The 7,475-nt window shown below is 41.3% G+C and overlaps 2 long non-coding RNA genes and 1 other non-coding gene across 3 annotated transcripts; 2 read left to right on the plus strand and 1 right to left on the minus strand.

Annotated features, from left to right (window-relative positions):
• Positions 1-117: 117 nt before the first annotated feature.
• On the minus strand, positions 118-1,698 carry LOC115307693. The gene is made up of 3 exons (XR_003916034.1): positions 1,654-1,698; positions 796-856; positions 118-225 (listed from the first exon to the last, which is right to left on the minus strand). It is a non-coding gene; the product is annotated as an uncharacterized LOC115307693 (long non-coding RNA).
• Positions 1,699-2,432: 734 nt separating this feature from the next.
• On the plus strand, positions 2,433-4,933 carry LOC108640812. The gene is made up of 4 exons (XR_001921513.2): positions 2,433-2,753; positions 3,608-3,719; positions 4,137-4,217; positions 4,646-4,933. It is a non-coding gene; the product is annotated as an uncharacterized LOC108640812 (long non-coding RNA).
• LOC112841125 lies at positions 3,892-4,010 on the plus strand. The gene has a single exon (XR_003212758.2). It is a non-coding gene; the product is annotated as a small nucleolar RNA SNORA26 (small nucleolar RNA).
• Positions 4,934-7,475: the final 2,542 nt, after the last annotated feature.

Consider the following 7,475-nt stretch of genomic DNA (forward strand, 5'->3'; position numbering starts at 1 on the left):
CATTTTAAATTATGTTCTACTAAAAATAGCAATATATCTTTAATAGGATGGCAAATATGTAGACACAAGCATGAGGGAGGATTTTCCATGAAGCTTGGCCCCCACTGCAGAACAGACTGGGAGTTTTAGTACAATGCCAAATGCTAACTTGCAGTCCATGGATTGAGTCTGTAGTGCATGGCTTGTAGCAGGTCCATGGAAACTACTCCATTTGCACCTGAAATTCTAATGGTAAGAGGGAGCTGTAGTCCATGAAAAATTCATGGAAATCCACAGAAGATGTGGGGAGTCTACAACCAAAAAAGCAACACAACCTTGGAATCACTATTCTTCTTTAAGACTGTTATCTTCAAAGCAACCTCTAACCAATATTTTCAAATTATCTGAGAAAATATTGCTCTAAATTGAAAATACTGTAAAGCTTCATATTTTGGTGACAGCATGACTTGTTGGGATTCTAAAGATAAAGCACAGCAAATAAAACTTTGCATTAAATTGATCTCTGAATCTTGCTTATCTTTTTTGCTAGTGAAAACATTATACTAGTTGACAAATCCACATCTGCCTCTTGCGAGGACAGTAATTTACTCTACAGAGAGGGTTTAGAAAAGGACAGACAGGTCAGATAGCCTCCGCATTCCTCCTCTTGAAGTTGTGCCACTATCAGACACAAAAGTAAGCTTCATGGAACCAGAGAGAAGGCAAACAATGCAAAGTTTGTATGGGGAAGACAGAAGAAAGCTTGTACAGGGCAAGAAAAAGGTGTAGGATTACGTGAATGATTAAAATGCTCACCTGGCATGGATACCGATCACTGGTTTGCTGTGCTAACAGAAGTGTCAGTTTACATTCTGTACTGGAAAAGAAGAAACTAAACTTGACATAAATCCCACTGACACAAGTGGTAAAAATTTAAAGGTTGAATACCAATATTTTTTTTTGCTACATTATAAAAAATACTGATCTGATTCAGGTATCTGGTGGTACAAAATGGTCGTTGCAGAGAACCCCACTTGAAATAACCTGGAACTATGTGTCTCACAAATTCATCTCCAGAGACTGATTTACCTAGAGTCCTGAGACAACTTTTGAATCCTGACCTCCTGACAATAAAGGGCACAGGGACTACAACTGCAACAATGTTTCTAGTATCAAGAATTAGACAGAAGTAACTAGACGCGGTAAGAAACAATTTCTAGAACCATCCCTTGGTTGCAACTATGTGACTGTTTGTTTCAGGATGAATCATGTTGGTTTAGATCTGCTGAGGGTAGTTTAAATGCAGGGTCCGGATTAAAGACAGTGGGCCGTCTGTTACTTTCTTTCCACACACTTAGAGGAGCTGTGCTGATAGGAACTCGGCGTGAGCCAAGACATCTCGGTTTCTCACCAAGACAGGAATCTATGAATTATCATCAATATATACACCTTTTTCAGCAATACATACACTTTTTTGTGAAGCAGGGACTTTCATTCAATTCGGTTTGGACAACACTCTCAGGCACACACCTTGGGGTGTCCTGCACAAGGTCAGGGGTTGGACTTGATGATCCTGATGAGTCCTTTCCAATTCAGTATATTCTATCATTCTATATGAAGTCTCTGTGTTACAAATTACTAATTCCCAGTTCATGCTCATCTGCTCATACTCACCCCAAGCCCTCTCAGCAGCATCCCCAGCCAGGCAGCCCATTTTAGCTGGGGCAGAGCAGCAGTCCTCTGCACTTGCAGGACAGGCCTGGTGCCACCGTGTCACCCGTGACCTGCAGCCCCGGAGCGAGCTGCTTCTGCTCTGCCAGGGGCATTAGCGAGGCTCGAGGCTTTACCTCGCCATCCTCACAGAGAGCTCTTAAGCCTCCTAAGCAGGGCTTAGACGGGAGTTTAGACAGAGATCAGCCGTATTTATTGCCTCAAAACCGCTACACAGCTGCTACTTCTCACCGACCACGCTTTTGTTTTCCTGTGCTAGAGACCTCCGAGCACGCAGAGCTCGGCCCGGGCAGGGGCGGACGATCATGTCCCGACGAAAGCCCCGTTATGACCCGTTAGGGCTTCGCCCGACTGAGCGCCGTGGGGAGCGCGGCTGAGCGACCGGAGCGCTCCTGGCAGAGGCGGAAGCGGGCGGCCCCCTCACGGCGGCCCCCTCACCCCGCCCCGCGGGGCGCTCTGCCCTCCGGGCTCCGAGCTGCGGGCTTCACCGGCACCGCCCCGCCGCGCGCGGGGTCACGCGCGTCAGCCCCGCCAATAGACAGCGGAGGTGTGCGCCCGCGGGGTCTCGCGGGAGCGCGGGGCGGTATTTAGGCCACGTGGGGAGCGGCGCTCTCTCTGTCCCTGCAGGCCTCGGGAGCGGTAGGGTCGCAATGGCCGCTCACTCCACAAGGACGGGCTGGGGGAGGGCGGGAGGGGAGCAGGGGGGTGCGGGACCTGCACCACCTTCCCTTCACATCTTGCCCTCTCGGAGCCTGGCAGTGCTCCGGCGAGTCAACACAGGGGGATAGAGCAGCTCTCCCTCACAAAAACCCAGTGCGGAGCCCTCCTCTCCGCCCTGCATCCTGTCGTGAGGCACAAGCAGCCCCTCTCGCCCTCTCCGCGGCCCCCTCACTGTCCCAGGCTGACGCTTCTCTCCCTCCGCAGTGTGTCCCGAGGTACCGGCGAGTCCTTACAATGTCCCCGGCGGGCAGGAGGCCGGGCGCGGCGGATCTGGGCCCGGGGAAGCGCTGGAGATGTGTGGCCACGCATTTGGACGCCCATGGGTGAGGGGCACACCGACCTCATTGCTCTCCTACAGCCTGGGGTTGGTTAGAAAAGGCTTCTGACCTCAATAGGCTTTAAATCCCGATGCTTTTTAAAGACAAACTTATTTATGGGGATGCTGCCCTGTATCTCTGAGACAAGAAAGTGTTTGTGTGCATTTGCACCCTTCTGTTCTTTGAATTGCAGGTATTGAGCTGCACAGACCCTGAATCTGAATTCACTGCAGTAGTTTTGTATTTTTATAGGGTGCATCAAGAATATTACACTTAGGCCCTGCAGTGTTTAGAGTACTAAATGCTGTAGGCACTTGGACTCTAATGATAATAGCTTCAAACAAAGAAGTCCCTGATTGCTTGGGCTTTCTTTCCAGTCTTCTAGTACATCTGTAACAGTGTCTTTTGATACCTCTTGGTTGAGCTCTGTGTATAACTTGTTACAAGCTGTGTATATATATATATATATATGTGTAAGTAGACACAGGGTAGCAATGAATTCGCTGATGAAGACAGTCTACTCTGGTCATTTATAGCCTCGGGGTAGCGTCAGCACAAAAAGGAATTTGGGCTTAATAAATTTTCCATTGTTTCTGATTAGTAGTATATTTTAAAAGATATTAAAAATACATTTTATGTATTTTAAACAGGCTAATGAAAACAACTTGACAGATTAAAAAACTGATTACTTTTGATTTGATAATAAGCTTCATGTAAACAACCTCTACAACTTTGTAGAAAATTACTGTAAAAGTCTAACCCAACATAGTAGCAACTCCATATAATATGGCTTTGAGAAAGTCTAATTAAGCACTAATAATTTTACTATAATCTTATTAATTTTTTTGTGTGTTGTTTAGAGGCCCGACTTAGCAACATCATGCAAGAAACATTCTAGACATGGATAATCAGACCTAAATGTGAAGCAATGCTCAGGGCTTCTTAGGAATAAATAATACCTTCTACTGGAAGGTAAGTGTGCTCTAGTTTAATGACAATTGCAGATAATTTTAAATCTTGCTCTTTGATAATTCACAAATTTCAAGCAAATTGTAATATCTCTTTTGAGTAAATGGTAAATTCAGATCATCTTATTTAATAAGAAACCAATATAGTATAGTGTAATCTATTCCCCTTTTATGCTTTGCCCTCTTAAGTCTGACAGTGTCTTAAGTGGCCAACACAGAGGGGTATAAGAGTTCTCCTGCAAACCCAGAGGTGAGGTTGAAACCCTTCTTTGGATCATGCTTGGGAGGAACACATTTATGAAACTACTAAACTTCATGAAGCTACTAAATCAACTTTGTTAATAGCTTGTAGGAAGATTTTGAAATGTATTTGGTTATATTACCTGAGTCTTAATATCAATTTTGTGTAAATCTTTTTCAGGTTTCTCAAATCTGGTTCTTTGTGAACCTGTGCAATGAATGTCTTGAATGAAGAGTTTCTTGTAAATTGTTTGATCTCCAGGTATGTAATGTGAAAAGGATTGTCAGATGTTAGTGAATGCATTGCCTTCTATATCTAAAGGAGTTTTAATTTATTCCTCACTGGAAAACAAAACAAAATAGTTTGAACTAATGGAAAACCTGTGTGGTAACTGTTAAAACTTTAATAGATTTAGCCAATCTAAATAGCAAAAAAATCTAAGGAAAGCTTTGGGTAGTTATTGGATGTATTTATTCCAATAAGGCTGGTCCTCTGGAATGGAATCCATACTAATGGTATGTGAAAAGAAAATCCCTTCCTGTACAAAGGAAGTAATTCATATTGAAAAATGGCTCTGACTTAAAAGTTAGTGTCATGTAGAAGGTTCATATAGCTCAACTTTATAGGGCAGTCACCCCTTTCCTGTGTGCATGATGCCAACTGCAAATTAAATAGAACTTCTCTTACAGGGAGGAAACTAGAATGTGCCAGGGACTTGAACTGATATTAAACCTCAGCTTGTGATCTTCTGAGTGGCTGATTTCTGACTTCATATGAGATGACTCCACTTATCACCTTCAATGTATCATCTTGGAAGTGGAATTGAGATAAGCAATGTCTAAAACTACATGTCTTCAATGATCATATTTAAACAGGAACTTTACCATTTGTCGAAAGAGGTTTCTTAACAAAAACTTTTGTAATTTATTACTGTCTTTGTGGAACAATTGAAATAAAATGTGAGTATGCTACCAGAATTTTGTGTGTTCTGAAGGTTTCTTGTTGAGGTACTTCCTGTGTGAAGGCTTTGTTTCATGGATGTAAACACTTCTGTGCTGCCACACAGAAATATTCTCTTGCTGTGTGCAAACTTGATAAGATTAATCTTAAATTTACAAATCCATTGAAAGTGGCCCACAATATTTTATTCTTAATGTCTGGATTTTCTGAATTATTTTATAACACAAAAGCACTAAGATCAACCATCCAACTCCTGAGTTATTTCATTAGGCTGGATGTGTTGCATGTTCTTTACAAAAGGATTACCTCAAGCTGTAAAGAACAAGAATCCCATTACTTGCATATTTTAAATGAGCAAAAAGGAAAATGTTGCAGTATTCCATGTAAAGCACAATCAGCGGGAAAGTCCTTGAAGAGCAAGTTCAATATTGACTAATTGGAAGCTTGTATGTGCTTTTCAGTTGCTTATGCCTCAGTAAACATTAAAAACATTTTCCTCAGTGGTAGGTCTTTACATAAAATGATTAAATGCTTTGTATTAGTAGCCAATTTTCCTTAGAATGCACAAGCAAGAATACAAAATACAGTCAGAAGTAGCTGTCGGGTGCTCCCCACTGCCTACACAGGAAAGTGAGTTAGTGTGGATTTAGGACCAAACATGTATATGTATACACACACACAGAGTCAGATTTATCCCCCATTGAGTTGTTATCTTTGTGTAAACATGCACTGAAGAGTGAGTAGTGATTTCCTCTGTTAGTGGCCTGCTAGGCTTACTTAAGTCTGCTTCTTTTTCTCTGGACTTGCATTTTATTAAAAGACAAAACTGAATTTGAAGGGTATACAGGAGCATTTTCTCTTCATTATATTAAACCTGTCTGACAACTGTCTAGATTCTGCTATGAGAAACAATGAATCATTTTCCTGCAAGTCTTGTGAGTTGTTATATAGACCTGTGTCCCCTGCAGTCATGCTCAAGGACTAGGTTTTAGTCTATTTGGTCTTGCGTTATGTGATTGTGGTTTTATATCTGCCCTGTGCAGGACTTCTAAATATTGCTTCTCTCAGGTTCAATGTTAATAGGTAGTATTCAGGATAGACTAATTTTTAAATGTTCATTCTTGTTTTCCTTAACCAGTAAGTGTGTTTACATTTGATAGCTTGGCATGATGTTCTCAGTGAGCTGTCTACACTTCCAGAACTTTCTGAAGGAATCAGAAGCTATCTTAAAATTAGGGTTGGAAATCCTTTCCGGATTTATTTGGCATGCATTAAGTGGCATTAAATTCCATCTTCTGCTCTGTCCACAAGGATCTTGTCAGAATTGAAATCTTTTGGGATCTGCAGCCAGCGTTCTGCTTTTTTTTGATGCTAAAACCAAAAAAACATGCCCTTGAAGGACCTGTCTGAAGCCTGAAAATAATGCTGCTTTGAGTCATGCTCTGTGCTTAGGTGCTGACTCCTTCAGGGACTTGTCAAGATTTTTTGAGACATTACTATTCTTCAACTTCATGCTGTGCGGTTGGTGATAAAAAGTACTATTAAATCCTAATGACTTGGTCCTTATTCACGATCTTTTTTCTAAAATGTTTCAAGCAGGTCCTTGTTCATTCATTCCTAGTCATTAAAAGCTTTTGGAAAGCTGTGTATCAGAAACAAATAATTAATTTGACTTTTGTGATGCCACCTTCAAATTCTCAAAGGCTCCTTTCATACTTGTTTTTTTCTCGGACTTGCAAATTCCTTTGCGGACTTCCTGTTTCTGATCAATTTGGAGAGATTTAATGTTCTTTTATCATTATACTACTTAAGCATTTCTGCTGCTTCAATATCCTACAAATTTAAACTGGGTTATTACTTTTTGGTTTGATTTGGCATGACTTGCAGTGTCTGAAAGACAGCTGCACTGTGGAACACGTTCTTAATTTGGGAGTGTGAAATGCATGTTTTTGTGTGTTATATTTTGCCCATGAGACTGTCTTTAAGCAACATTTTATCTGTTTAGCTAAACTGCACCCTTTTTGGCTGATAGTAGCTGGTAGTTTTAAATAGTTTCATTGCTCATTACTTTCTTTCTCTTTTTTCCCCCCTTTCTTAAAAGGAGAAGTTTATTTTAAATTCCAAGAAGTTCAAGATAAAAATGTTTTAGGATCTACTTCTTTCCATCGCTGACAGATGAAGTTTTGTTTTGTGTCAGTCTGTCTGATACAGAAGATGAGCTTTTTCACATTAGTGGCTTACACAGTGTACTGGCAATATGGTGTACAAGTTTTCCAACAGAATTGCTGTGTCAGTGAAGACCTAATTTGCTGCAGCTTTTAATAAAATATCCACATGCCACTAAGTGATGATGTTGCACGTAAGGTCCAGTCTTTGCTGTTCTCTCCTTATGACATACCTCGTCAGAAAGGCTGATGGAGAGAGAGACAATCCATTCCAGACATGATCGACTATTTTGATTTCACACAGCACAAATGGATTAAGTTTAGTGGTTTTAGTACATCTGGAGAGAGATCAAGACTGAAATAAAGTATATTTGGGACTCAGTAGTGAGCACTT

The sequence above is a fragment of the Manacus vitellinus genome, unplaced genomic scaffold (assembly GCF_001715985.3).
Source record: "Manacus vitellinus isolate BGI_N305 unplaced genomic scaffold, ASM171598v3 scaffold_0_pilon, whole genome shotgun sequence".
Classification (NCBI taxonomy): Eukaryota; Metazoa; Chordata; class Aves; order Passeriformes; family Pipridae; genus Manacus; species Manacus vitellinus.